Source organism: Lithobates pipiens, unplaced genomic scaffold (assembly GCF_037356315.1).
Source record: "Lithobates pipiens isolate NorthernLeopardFrog02 unplaced genomic scaffold, aLitPip1_a1.2 Scaffold_1, whole genome shotgun sequence".
In the NCBI taxonomy this organism is placed as follows: Eukaryota; Metazoa; Chordata; class Amphibia; order Anura; family Ranidae; genus Lithobates; species Lithobates pipiens.
Window position 1 is genome coordinate 156,384,967 of NW_027507685.1, and position 14,879 is coordinate 156,399,845.

The following is a 14,879-nucleotide window of genomic DNA, read 5'->3' on the forward strand; positions in this document are numbered from 1 at the left end:
GGCAAAGATACCTTCTCCCCCATGTTTGCGATGGAGAGGGCCCACCGAGTCCCACCCAGGCCGCCTAAGCCCGGGGAACCTCTGCGTCGTTTTCGTTTAAAATGCTGAACTACAAAGACTGTGATGCCGCCCTGACCCAGGCCAGAACCAAAGGCGATATTATGAAAATTGATAATGCCCGCATATCATTTTATCCGGATTTCTCTGCAGAATTGCAACGCAAGAGGTCCAAGTTCACTGAAATTAAAAAGCGTCTCCGAAAATATGATGTTGCATACGCCATGCTGTACCCGGCCAAGCTCAGAGTCGCAGAAAATGGGGAGACGCAATTCTTTGACAACCCTGCCAATCCATCTCACTGGTTGGATCGAGCAGAGCATACCCTTCAGAAAGCTGCAACCTCTAGGGATTGACTATACTTTACCTAACATTTTCGTTCGCCTTCTCCTTCAGCCCTTTTTTGTTTGCTGCTCTAGCTGTCATGCACTTCTGGGTGGCAGAAAGGAGGAAATGTGACCACCTTCCCATTTTTCCTCCTGTAAGGCGGAAAGTTATAAAACACGTTTTTTTTTTTGGCTTTTACTACACTCCACCGATGACTTGTACTTACAAGTCCCTTTGGATCAGCTGAACTGGGACACTGCCCCCCCCCCCCCCTTACAACAGTCCTGCGAGGGCAAACCCAATGGAACTGTGCTCCTGCATTTTTGTCGGGATGCAAAAACTTTTGTTTTCCCCCCTCCCTTTTTTTTCTTTTTTTTTTTTCTGTTTTTTGCTGTTATGCTGGAACCTTTTTTTCTGATTTAATGAATGTTGAGGTTCCACTCTCTAGTCTGCATCCTGCTGGCAGCAGGAATTGTGTTATTTTTGCTCTCTTGAACGCTGCTAACCCCTATGGAGACATATGTTGTGGAAGGTAAGCCCCTTCTGGCTTGCAATCTTCCCAGAGCCTGATCCGTCTCCAGGCCTGTACTGGCCATCGGGACTACCGGGAGTTTCCCGGTGGGCCGATTGGCTCAGTGGGCCGGTTGTCAGACAATGTGTTATGTGTTTGACTCACTACACTTCTCTCCCTGGATTCTCCGTGTCAGTTGTGTGTTACAATAACGCCGGCGGCGGCAGCTCTGCTCCTGCATCTGGCACACAAGCACCACCCCCTCGTGACGCCGCCACTCACTCCCCTTACATTACAGGCTGCCTCCTTGTCCCAGCGCCGTGACGTCATTCACGGCCGGAGGGCGGAGGCGGCCCGGGGACATGGGAGGAGCCGGAGTGCAGCGAGTTGCTGCCCAAGCTTAGCTGCAACCAAGAGGAGCCAGCACCGACAAGTCCACTTCAGACAGCAGCACAGACAGGGTAAGGGGACAAAGAATAGTCTTATCAGTGTAATTCAAGTAAGCACTAAATAATAAGCTAATCGGATGCTATATGGGATGCAGGCTGCATGATTAACCACTTGACCACTGGGCACTTAAACACCCTTAATAACCAGACCAATTTTCAGCTTTCGGTGCTCTCACATTTTGAATGACAATTACTCAGTCATGCAACACTGGACCTATATGAAATTTTTGTCCTTTTTTTCACACAAATGGAGCTTTCTTTTGGTGGTATTTAATCACCGCTGGGTTTTTTATTTTTTGTGCTATAAAAGAAAAAATACAGAAAATTCTGTAAAAAAATGAATTTTTCTTTGTTTCTGTTATAAAATTTAGCAGATTAGTAATTTTTTCTTCATAAATTTTGGCCAAAATTTATACTACTACATATCTTTGGTAAAAATAAGTACAAATTGGTGGATATTTTTTGGTATTTGTGAAAGTTATAGAGTCCACAAGCTATGGCGCCAATATCTAAAAAATTGATCACACCTGAAGTACTGACGGCCTATTTCAATTCTTGAGACCCTAACATGCCAGAAAAGTACAAATACCCCCCAAATGACCCCTTTTTGGAAAGAAGACATTCCAAGGTATTTAGTAAGAGGCATGATGAGTTTTTTGAAGTTGTCATTTTTTCCCACAATTCTTTGCAAAATCAAGATTTTTTTTTACTTTTTTTTTTTCACAAAATTGTCATATTATCAGTTTATTTCTCACACACAGCATATGCATACCACAAATTACACCCCAAAACACATTCTGCTATTACTCCCGAGTACGGCGATACCACATGTGTGAGACTTTTACACAGTGTGGCCACATACAGAGGCCCAACATGCAGGGAGCGCCATCAGGCGTTCTGGAGCACCCAGGACAATTCTGACATTTCTCTCCTACATGTAAAAATCATCATTTATTTGCTAGAAAATTACATAGAATCCCAAAACATTATATATGTTTTTTTAGCAAACACCCTGGAGAATACAATCAAGGTCGTTGCAACTTTTTATCTCGCACGGTATTTGCGCAGCAATTTTTCGAATGCTTTTTTTGGGAAAAAAACAGTTTTGTGCTTAAAAAAAAAAAAAAACACAGTAAAGTTAGCCCAATTTTTGCATAATGTGAAAGATGAAGTTACGCTGAGTAAATAGATACCTAACATGTCACTCTTCAAAATTGCACACGCTCGTGGAATGGCGCCAAACATCGCTACTTAAAAATCCCCAAAGGCGACGATTTAAATTTTTTTTACTGGTTGTATGTTTTGAGTTACAGAGGAGGTCTAGGGCTAGAATTATTGCTCTCGCTCTAACGTTCGCAGCGATACCTCACATGTGTGGTTTAAACACTGTTTTCATATGTGGGCGGGACTTACGTATGCGTTCACTTCTGCATGCGAGCACATGGGGACAGGGGCGCTTTAAAAAAAAATATTTTATTGTTCATTTTACTTTATTTATTTTAGTTTGACATTTCTTTACCCCAAAAAAAATTTTTTGATCACTTTTATTCCTATTACAAGGAATGTAAACATCCCTTGTAATAGGAATATGGCATGACAGGTCCTCTTTACAGTGAGATATGGGGTCAATAAGACCCCACATCTCACCTCTAAGCTGGGAAGCCTGAAAGAAAAAAAAAAAAAAAAAGATTCTGGCTTTGATCGTATTGGCGAGTCGGTAGAAGCACCGGAGGGCGGAGGGAGGGGGGGGTGTCTATGGCTGGGTATTGCAGGGTATCATCGAATATGGCTGGGTATCTCACCCAGCCATACTCTGAGATACCCAGCCATACTCTATCTCAGAGTATGGCGTTGCAGAGTATTGCGTTGCAGAGCATTGCAGGGTATTGGCGGGTGTTGCAGAGTGTTGCAGGGTATTGGCGGGTGTTGCAGAGTGTTGCAGGGTGTTGCAGAGCATTGCAGAGTGTTGCAGGGTATTGGCGAGTGTTGCAGGGTATTGGCGAGTGTTGCAGGGTATTGGCGAGTGTTGCAGGGTATTGGCGAGTGTTGCAGGGTATTGGCGAGTGTTGCAGGGTATTGGCGGGTGTTGCAGGGCATTGCAGAGTGTTGCAGAGTGTTGCAGAGTGTTGCAGAGTGTTGCAGAGTGTTGCAGAGTGTTGCAGAGTGTTGCAGAGTGTTGCAGAGTGTTGCAGAGTGTTGCAGAGTGTTGCAGAGTGTTGCAGGGTATTGCAGGGCATTGCAGGGCATTGCAGGGCATTGCAGGGCATTGCAGGGCATTGCAGGGTATTGCAGAGTAATGGCAGGGTATTGCAGAGTATAGCAGAGTATTGGCAGGGAATTGAGGGGTTAATTTTCGGTGAGCAGCGATGTGGGCACTGCAGATGCAGCCCACATCGCTGCTGACACCGATCTCTTCCCCCTCCGCTGTACCGATCGGTACAGAGAGGGGGAGGGAGGAACCGGCGTCATAACATGACGCCGGTTTGTTTACAAGTGATCACTCCGTCATTTGACGGAGCGATCACGTGGTAAAAGGCCACGATGAGCGGCCGTTTACTGTGATCCGTGACAGGACCCGGCGGTCACGGATGCTCTCGAGTGCGCGCCCCAGGGGGCGCGCGAGAGCGGAATTCTGGGAGGACGTCATATGACGTCCTCCCAGAGTTAAACAACCGCCCTGTAGCCGTCATTCGGCTATGGCCCGGTTGTTAAGCAGTTAATAATAAACTGAGAGTCTGGCTGTTACTGTCAGTGTCCGTGATTACTGTAATATGCAGCATGGCGGGGGGAGGGGAAGGGGTAAATGTATTGCCACTGGTCATGGTAACTGATAAATAATTTGTCACTGGTCATGGTAACTGATTTTTATTCATCAGTTACCGTGACCAGTGACATTAAATTATTCATCAGTTACTGTGGCCAGTGGCATTAAATTAATAATTGACCAGTGGCATTAAATTATTAATCAGTTACCGTGACCAGCGTCATTAATATTAATTGAATGCCACAGGTCAATTATTAATTTAATGTCACTGGCCAAGGTAACTGATCATCAATTACCGTGACCAGTGGCATTAAATTATTGATCAGTTACCGTGGCCAGTGGCATTAAATTAATATTAATACCACTGGTCACAGTAACTGATGAATAATTTAATGCCACTGGTCATGGTAATTGATGAATAATTTAATGCCACTGGTTACGGTAACTGATGAATAATTTTATCGTATTTTTTTGCACAATTATGTATAGTTTATATACTGTTTTTGTGTGTATTTGCAAAATTAAAGTGGGCCGGTCTGGATGAAGTCCAGGGCCAAATTTTTGTCCCAGTCTAGCCCTGTCCGTCTCCTGGAGCCCTTCGGGAGTTCCTGGAGATTAATCGAGGCTCTGCAACATCTGTAGTGATTTGGGATTCCTTAAAGGCCCACCTGAGAAGGCTGATCATTAGGCAAATCCCCTCCATTAAAACAAATACCAAAGAATGGGAGAACCTAGTGATGCAAGAGGTGGCCAAGGCGGAGGAAAAATATATCTCTGACCCTTCCCCTGATTCAGAGCGTAAATGGCAAGAGTCACAGGTCCTATACAGACAGGTCTCCATATCAGCTGCAGAAAACAAAAGCTTCTTTCTCCAACAAAAATATTTAAATGAAGGGGAAAATACTGGTCATTTGCTTGCCGTGATTGCTAGAGCCCAGCAGGACAATACACACATTGACTCTATATGGAATGCAGCAGGAGACACAATCACAGATCAGAGTCGTGTCCCTGAGGTATTCTCTGACTTTTTCAGGGACCTATACACATCTAAAGGCCACCCCATGAATGAGAAACTGGACCAATTCCTGGGCCAGTGCTCATTCCCGCATTTATCACAGCAGGATCAGAACGCTCTTAACATACCAATAACTCTGGAGGAACTTTCCTTGGCAGTGGCACAACTGGCGAATAACAAGTCGCCAGGTGCAGATGGCCTGCCCACTGAAATATACGGGAAGTATGGAGATGTACTACAACCCACTCTGCTAGCCACCCTGAATGATGCCCTTCAGGGGGGCGGTTTACCCGCCTCCATGAATGAGGCTATCATTGTGGTTATCCCGAAGCCCGGCAAGGACCTTCTGCAGCCCGACTCATACCGACCCATTTCACTTCTTAATACTAATGTGAAGATTTTGGCTAGGGTACAAGCTACTAGACTGTCGGGGGTGGTAGCGGACCTAGTGCATGCGGACCAGTCCTGCTTTATTCCCACTAGATCCACATCATTGAAAATCCGTAGACTATTTCTTAATACCCAAATTCCAGTTGACAACTCCAATAACAGAGCTGTTTTTTTCCCTCAACGCTGCCAAGGCATTTGACAGCGTGGAATGGAAGTATTTGTGGGAGGTGCTACTTTGTTTTGGATTGGGACATACATTTATTTCTTGGGTACAATTGTTGTATAAGGCCCCCACAGCAAGAGCGAGGATTAATGACACCCTCTCTGAGGCATTTCCTTTGTTCAGGGGCATGTGGCATGGGGTGCCCATTGTCGCCCCTGCTGTTTACCCCCTTGCATTGGAACCTCTAGCAGCTAGAGTCAGGGAAACTCCTAACATTGTGGGTTTGCGGCGTGGACATCACGAGGAAAAAAATCTCATTATGCACTGATGACACACTGCTGTACTTGGGTGACAATGGTGAGTCCTTGAGAGCAGTCATGGCATTGATTGACCAATTTGGTCAGTTGTCTGGCTTTGCCATTAACTGGCATAAGTCAGCTCTCTTACCATTAGACCCCTTGCCAGGACCACTGTCGGCGGATCTTTCACACATACCTGTAGTTACCTCTTTCAACTATTTGGCAATAGTGGTGACTGAGGATCCGGGCGAATATATCGCACTGAATCTTAAGCCTTCTGCGCAAATTCCAACAAAAACAAGCTAGTTGGAGAAAGCTACCACTTTCGGTGACTGGGCGCGTAAACCTCAGTAAGATGATTTGGGCACCACAACTGCCGTATATCCTACACAACGCCCCAGTCTAGCCACTTGCCGACCGCCTCACGCCGATGTACGTCATCAGAATGGCACGGGCAGGCATAAGCACGTACATGTACGTGCTTTGCCTCCCGCGGGTCGGGGGCCCGATCGGGCCCCCGCCCGGTGCCTGCGGCGGTCGGTTTTCGTTCGGGAGCGATCCCGGACGAGGGGACGGCCATTCATTCATGGCCACCCCCTCGCGATCGCTCCCGACGAATGGAAATCCCCGGTGACATCACTTCCTCTCCTGTAATGTAAACACAGGAGAGGAAGTGATGTATTCTCTCCTCCGTGTCGGTATTTTTCGTTCCGACACGGAGGAGAGCGGATCAGTGAGTTGCACCAACACATCCCACACACAGTAGAACATGCCAGGCACACTCACACCCCCCCTTTACCCCCCGATCACCCCCCCAATTACCCCTGCCCCCCAGTCACAGTGACACCAATGTCATTTTTTTTTTTTTTTTTTTTTTTTTGCATTGGTGTCATTTGTGACTGTAATAACTGTTAGGGCAGTTAGGGTTAGCCCCCTTTAGTTCTAATGTACCCCCCTAACCCCCCCAATAAAGGTTTAACCCCGTGATCACCCCCCGTCGCCAGTGTCACTAAGGCTGGGTTCACATTGCAGCGGTTTATGAGAACGAATGTGATTCGCACCGCACTGCAGTGCAAATCACATCCGATCTCTGTGCGATTCGAGTTCAGCCATTCGCCGCACCCGCCGCACCCGCCACACCCGCCGCACCCGCCGCAAATTCGCACGGGACCCTTTTTTTGGCCCGCAGCAGAATCGGATCGCATGGGTGTTCACACCATGCGATCCGAGTTTGCAGATCGCACTGCGATATGCGAACTGATCTGGGGGTGTCAGTAACATTTCACTGACACTCCCAGCAGTTCGCATAGGGCAGTGTGAACTGCCGCCGGGAGGCATGCGATGCGGGAACCCGCCGCGGATTCGCGGCGTTTCCGCATCGCTCCAGTGTGAACCCAGCCTAATAAGCGATCATTTTTCTGATCGCCGTATTAGTGTCACAGGTGACGCTAGTTAGGCAGGTAGGTATTTAGGTTCGCCGCAGCTTTTTATAGCGCTAGGGACCCCCATATACTACCGCATAAAGCCCCCTGATTGCCCCCTAGTTAACCCTTTCACCAGTGATCACCATATAACTGTTACAGGTGACGCTGGTTGGTTAGTTATTTTTTTATAGTTTCAGGGCACCCGCCATTTATTACCTAATAAAGGTTTAACCCCCTGATCACCCGGCAGGTGTCATTTGTGACTAATAACTGTTAGGGCAGTTAGGGTTAGCCCCCTTTAGTTCTAAGGTACCCCCCTAACCCCCCCAATAAAGGTTTAACCCCGTGATCACCCCCCGTCGCCAGTGTCACTAAGGCTGGGTTCACATTGCAGCGGTTTATGAGAACGGATGTGATTCGCACCGCACTGCAGTGCAAATCACATCCGATCTCTGTGCGATTCGAGTTCAGCTATACAGATAGTATGGCTGAATTCGTGTCGCACCCGCCGCACCCGCCGCAAACTCGCACGGGACCCTTTTTTTGGTCCGCAGCAGAATCGGATCGCATGGGTGTTCACACCATGCGATCCAAGTTTGCAGATCGCACTGCGATATGCGAACTGATCTGGGGGTGTCATTAACATTTCACTGACACTCCCAGCAGTTCGCATAGGGCAGTGTGAACTGCCGCCGGGAGGCATGCGATGCGGGAACCCGCCGCGCATTCGTGGCGTTCCCGCATCGCTCCAGTGTGAACCCAGCCTAATAAGCGATCGTTTTTCTGATCGCTGTATTAGTGTCACAGGTGACGCTAGTTAGGCAGGTAGGTATTTAGGTTCGCCGCAGCTTTTTATAGCGCCAGGGACCCCCATATACTACCGCATAAAGCCCCCTGATTGCCCCCTAGTTAACCCTTTCACCAGTGATCACCATATAACTGTTACAGGTGACGCTGGTTGGTTAGTTATTTTTTTATAGTTTCAGGGCACCCGCCATTTATTACCTAGTCTCACTAGTGTACCCCTAAATTTAGGGGTGTCTACTTTCTAAAATGGGGTCATTTGGGGGGGGGGGTTTGTGCCATCTTGGCATTTTATGGCCTTCAAAACTGTAACGCCCTTAGAAAGCCTGAAGGCGGTGCTTGGTTTTTGGGGCCCCGTACGCGGCTAGGCTCCCAAAAAGTCCCACATATGTGGTATCCCCGTACTCAGGAGAAGCAGCAGAATTTATTTTGGGGTGTCATTTCACATATGCCCATGGCATGCGTGAGCAATATATCATTTAGTGACAACTTTGTGAAAAAAAAAAAAGTTTGTAATTTTCCCGCAACTTGTGGCAAAATATAAAATATTCCATGGACTCAACATGCCTCTCAGCAAATAGCTTGGGGTGTCTACTTTCTAAAATGGGGTCATTTGTGGGGGTTTTGTGCCATCTTGGCATTTTATGGCCTTCAAAACTGTAATAGGTAGTGAGAAGTGAACTCAAAAAATTACGCCCTTAGAAAGCCTGAAGGCGGTGCTTGGTTTTCGGGGCCCCGTACGCGGCTAGGCTCCCAAAAAGTCCCACATATGTGGTATCCCCGTACTCAGGAGAAGCAGCAGAATTTATTTTGGGGTGTCATTTCACATATGCCCATGGCATGCATGAGCAATATATCATTTAGTGACAACTTTGTGAAAAAAAAAAAAAAAAAAAAAAGTTTGTAATTTTCCCGCAACTTGTGGCAAAATATAAAATATTCCATGGACTCAACATGCCTCTCAGCAAATAGCTTGGGGTGTCTACTTTCTAAAATGGGGTCATTTGTGGGGGTTTTGTGCCATCTTGGCATTTTATGGCCTTCAAAACTGTAATAGGTAGTGAGGCGTGAAATCAAAAATTTACGCCCTTAGAAAGCCTGAAGGCGGTGCTTGGTTTTCGGGGCCCTGTACGCGGCTAGGCTCCCAAAAAGTCCCACATATGTGGTATCCCCGTACTCAGGAGAAGCAGCAGAATTTATTTTGGGGTGTCATTTCACATACGCCCATAGCATGTGTGAGCAATATATCATTTAGTGACAACTTTGTGTAAAAAAAAAAAAAAAATTTTTTTTTTGTCATTATTCAATCGCTTGAGGCAAAAAAATAAAATATTCAATGGGCTCAACATGCCTCTTATCAATTTCCTTAGGGGGTCTACTTTCCAAAATGGGGTCATTTGGGGGGGTTTTGTACTGCCCTGTCATTTTAGCACCTCAAGAAATGAGATAGACAGTCGTAAACTAAAAGCTGCGTAAATTCCAGAAAACGTACCTTAGTTTGTAGATGTGACAACTTTTGCGCAAACCAATAAATATACAATTATTGACTTTTTTTTTACCAAAGACATGTGGCTGAATACATTTTGGCCTAAATGTATGACTAAAATTGAGTTTATTGGATTTTTCTAATAACAAAAAGTAGAAAATATCATTTTTTTTCAAAATTTGCGGTCTTTTTACGTTTATATCGCAAAAAATAAAAATCGCAGAGGCAATCAAATACCATCAAAAGAAAGCTCTATTTGTGGGAAGAAAAGGACGCAAATTTTGTTTGGGTACAACATTGCATGACCGCGCAATTACCAGTTAAAGCAGCGCAGTGCCAAAGTGTAAAAAGACCTCTGGTCATTTACCAGCAAAATGGTCCGGTCTGAAAGTGGCTAGATACCGCAGTATTGGTTCCGGCGGATTGACTCACAATTCAGAGCCCTTATCTGGAAAGGTGGGGTGGCACACATAAAACTAACTACCTTACAATACCCAAAGGATTGGGGTGGCATGGCTGTTCCGCATCCACAAATGTACTATTTTGCAGCCCAATTACAACACATTACGGTATGGGACCTTCCAATAAATCCAATTAAAAAATGCAGTGGGAATGCAGGGCAGACAGTCTGGCTTAAGCCTGGACAACTCTGCGTTTCTGAATTCTAGGTTTGTTGAACCTGAAAAGAAAGGGGCTATTTCTAGATTCTATACCCATCTACTATCGTATATACAAGCTCCTGACCTCTTGCCATGTAGGGAGAAGTGGGAAAGAGATGTTGGCCCTACTGATGGTGTGGGAACAGTGGGAATAGATGCTGGAGGTGGGACCGCTGGTCTCCGTGTCTGCAGCTCAGAGGCTATCCCATTTGTTCATATTGCACCGTGTGTACCGCACGCCGGAGCAGCTGCGCAAGTGGGGCAGGAGAGACACTCTTATCTGTCCACAATGTCGGGCCCATACAGGAGACCTAATCCATATGCTCTGGAGATGCCCTAAATTGGTGAGGTACTGGAGTGCTGTTGTGGCCAAAATTAATAATGTCTTCCAGGTGCGGTTGGCAGTAGACCCACTGACGTGCCTCTTGGGCAGACTCAACGAGGGACTGTATACCCCTTTGGTGTGCATTGAGCTCACGAAACTCCTATATATGGCCAGAAAATGGATTGGCCGTCTGTGGCTCTCGACAAGTGCACCTAGGATTACATAGTGGATCCAGCAGGTTAACACCACCCTTGTGAGGGAAAAAAATACATATCGGAAATCGCCAAATACGTTTTATGGCATATGGCAGTGTTGGCTGGGATCACCAGATGTGGAACCCCCACAACTGGCACTAGATAGATTGCTAATGGGATGAACAGCTCTGAGCACAGTATTATAGGAAAAAGGCAAAGTACTTGGTGAGGTACGCCAGATGGGACCTATTAATATTCACCTAACCTTTTCAATGACGGGGTTGGCAGTGCAACTAGAGAGAGCTATTTTGTATTTGTTTATTTTCTTTCGTTTGTTTTGGGACATGTTTTAGTTTCCCTCAATTTTAATATTCTTGTTAACACGTTTGAGCCCTCCTTAGATAGGGGAGCAGTGAGGATGACAGGTCCCTTACAGTGATTCTTAATATATGGGTTAGATGTCCATGGCTATGCATTGTCAAACTTCTATAGAATGTTGGAATTGTAACAGATATTACTGTTCATTGACTGTATACCTTTGTAAACACTCCATGTGGTGCCTTAAAGAGGAAGTAAACCCTGATGAGTTTACTTCCTCTTTCATTCCCTGCAAAGGCAAAGAATAATGGACTACTATGCATCGCATAGTAGTCCATTATGTGTCACTTACCTGACACAGGAGCCAGCGAAGTCACCGCTGTCCCCTGTAGTCCAGCACATCCATCTTCTCGGTGGGGTCTCGCTGTTCCGCCGCTGTCATTCGGCGAAGCCGCAATGACGTCACTCCCGCGAATGCACACGGGAGCCGACACGTGCGGCATCTTCGTCGTTGACAATGCCGCGCTCAGCGCGCCTGCGCCGTAGACAGCAGTGCCTGTCTTTCGGCAAATATCTCCTAAACCATGTAGGTTTAGGAGATATTTCTTGGACCTACAGGTAAGCCTTAATCTAGGCTTACCTGTAGGTCAAAGTGTGTTGTAAGGGTTTACAACCACTTTAAGTTCTCATCAATAAAAACCTTTGTTGATTAAAAAAAAAACATAGGCACTTTGTTTGTTGGAGCAGCACTGAGTATAACATCTCACAATTTATTGAATGCTGTAGTAAAGGGCGCTCCCAATGCAATAATTAGAATGCAAAAAGTGATTTATATAAATGGTATGTATAAATTCAAAAACGTGTATAAACGTGTATTAGTGAATGGTTTCACTTTATACATGCGCACAAATGTCTCAGAAAAAAATTATAAATATATTTATGATTGCTCAAACAAATATATCATGAAAAGTTCAAAACGGCTCCAAAATTCTTTCTAGATAATTCCACTCCAACACCATGTGAGAAATAAAATCCGTGTTCCAAATTATATTCGTGACTATTCATCCAAAGTGACAACAAATTGCGCTCACCAGATGGCCCTGGCCAGCAAGTGACCATGAGACATGAAGTACCTCCTCGAATCCTGGAAACCATTCAATGATCTTTTTCCAATCGATCGTTCACATGTATGGTGAACTTGGTCGAATGAGCCCGGGAACAGCCAGATCAAATCTTTGCTATCTGTCCTCCGCTCCAATCTCCCACATCTGAAAATCAAGCTCCACCAAAAAGAGCCAGAGAAAGCAGATATAGTGTCGTATTGTTTGTTGTTAAAAAAATGTTACTTACACTATTTCCAGCAGGGGAGTGCATCAATATATTGGAAACGCCTAGTGCGGTGGAAGTCCGTTCAGATAGCGCTATCTGACCAACGGTTTATGCTATACATTAGGTAACCCCCCCAGCGGAAGTGACATAGAGTGTGTGTCAGACCTAGCTTATATGCATTTCGCGTTCCAGCATGCGTCATCAGGAAGTGGAATCTCACTATTTATTCACTTGGGTTTTTTTACCTTGCACTACAGCAGCAGCCCTTAAAAGTTATTTATAATTAGTTTTTGTTATTTAGTAATTGTTTCCATAGCGCGGGTATTTCCATTATCTTTTATATGTGAGGGTTTACATCCACTCTAAATATAACAGTAAAAAAACGAAAATATCAAACTACAAATATTTGTCAGTCGATTGTTTCCAGTAGCGCTGTGGTATACAAAATTCTATGTGCTTTAAAGCGATCATTAATCAAAGTGAATGAAACCAAAATAGATCAAGCATACAAACACAAATTAAAAGTAAAACAAACAAATGTATGACAATAAAAAAAATATTGGAAATTTTTTAGGCTGGTTTTACATTTCCGTGCAGAGTGTCTCACAGTGGGGGTCCAGGGCAACCCTGTTCACTGTTTCAGATCCTACTTCGGTCCAAATTTTTTGGCTGTATTCGGCCCTCAAACGGACCAAAAGACACACAGGACTCCTGTGCAATTCGTTCCACAGCTGTTCCGGAGATGTGAACAGGCTCCTGACATGCGAATTGGATGCAGAGAAATCCAAAGCCTACCCAATGTCAATCGTGCAAATAAAAGTCCATCAAGTGTTTAATTAGGGGGGCTAAATGGTGACCGAATGAGACGTTAGGGCTGAATCCAGCGGCATCTGGAGGTGGCGAGACGATTATGGTCTATGACTAAGGGAGATGAATCCTGACCTCAATTTGTATTAAGCGCAAAACTTGCTTTTAATGTGTGAGTGAATTTTCACTTTTAATAAATTGTTTGGCATCGTTACTGTACAAGTGGAGGAATTGTATTTCTTTTATATGTAATTTGGCCATCTATATACCTGATGGAGGCATTCAATGACACCCATATGAGGAGAGGGATGATGTTTTGTTATAAAGTGTGATTGCCAACCATGAGAGTGGGAAGCATCACTTGCATGCATGAGGAAGTGTTTTCTTCATTTAGAAGATATTCCTAAACAAGGAAGAGTGTGTACACTGTCCGTTTTTAATTTAACACTTAGTGGACTTTTATTTGCACGATTGACACTGTGTGGACTTTTTTAGACTTTTTTTGAGACTTTTTTATTGTGATACTTTTGTTTGTTTCACTTTTATTTTGAGTTTGTATCTTTGATCTATTTTGGTTTAATTCATTTTGATTAATGATTGCTTTAAAGCACATAGAATTTTGTATACCACAGCGCTATTGGTAAAGTGACAAATATTTGCACTTTGATATTTTGATACTTTAAATATATCGTAAGCAGTACCACTTTCTTGCATTCCCCTGCACAACAGAGCTCAGATTGGGAGAGGAAGAAGCAGCACAAGCAGCCATTCAGTTGTGCTGCAGTGTAATAATGAGCATGCCGATGAGAGGAGAGATCAGAGTAACTGAAAGATGAGCTCATTCCTTTCACTGTCCAGTCACAGGCTGGGGAGTGACAAGACCTGTATATTTTACTTGCAGCACCAGAGCAGAGAAAAATCAGGTTTGTGCTGTGTAGCAGAGCTGTGTGAATCTCAGAACTGAATGGCAAGTAAAACATTTCCCTATGTACCTTATCTGTGTATTTGATGTTTGCTTGGGGTTAAAGGGGTTGTAAAGGCAGAAGGTTTTTTATCTTAATGCATTCTATGCATTAAGATAAAAAGCCTTCCCAACCCGCTTAATACTTACCCGAGGTCCCTCTAAATCCAGCGACATTGCATGAGTATCTTGACTGCCTGGGACTCCACTCCTCATTGGCTGAGACAGCAAAATCGGTCAGCCAATAACGAGAGAAAGGGGCAGGGCGGGCTACGGCTCCATGTCTGAATGGACACAGCTTCGGTGTCCCCATAGCAAGCTGCTTGCTGTGGGGGCACTCCACAGGAGGGAGGGGCCAGGAGAGCCAAAGGGGGACCCGAGAAGAGGGGGATCTGGGCTGCACTGTGCAAAACCAACTGCACAGAGCAGGTACGACCCCATAAACACTATACAACTTTTGTTGTCCGTTTTTCCTTTTAGGTTTACCAAAACCATGTAGTGTAAGGGCCTGCCTGATTGCATACAAACTGATACTCTTAAGGTTTGACCTCATATTATATGGTTTTGATAAAGCTAAAGAAAAAATCTATAGAAAAT

At 44.9% G+C, this 14,879-nt stretch overlaps 1 protein-coding gene across 1 annotated transcript in view; it reads left to right on the top strand.

The window, feature by feature from the left end:
- The first annotated feature begins 716 nt into the window (after positions 1–716).
- Positions 717–14,879, top strand: part of LOC143977415 (uncharacterized) — a 42,019-nt gene continuing 27,856 nt past the window's right edge. Inside the window, exon 1 of the mRNA XM_077478773.1 lies at positions 717–1,356. The gene's annotated coding sequence lies outside the window, so the exon portion shown is untranslated. The remainder of the gene's footprint in view (positions 1,357–14,879) is intronic.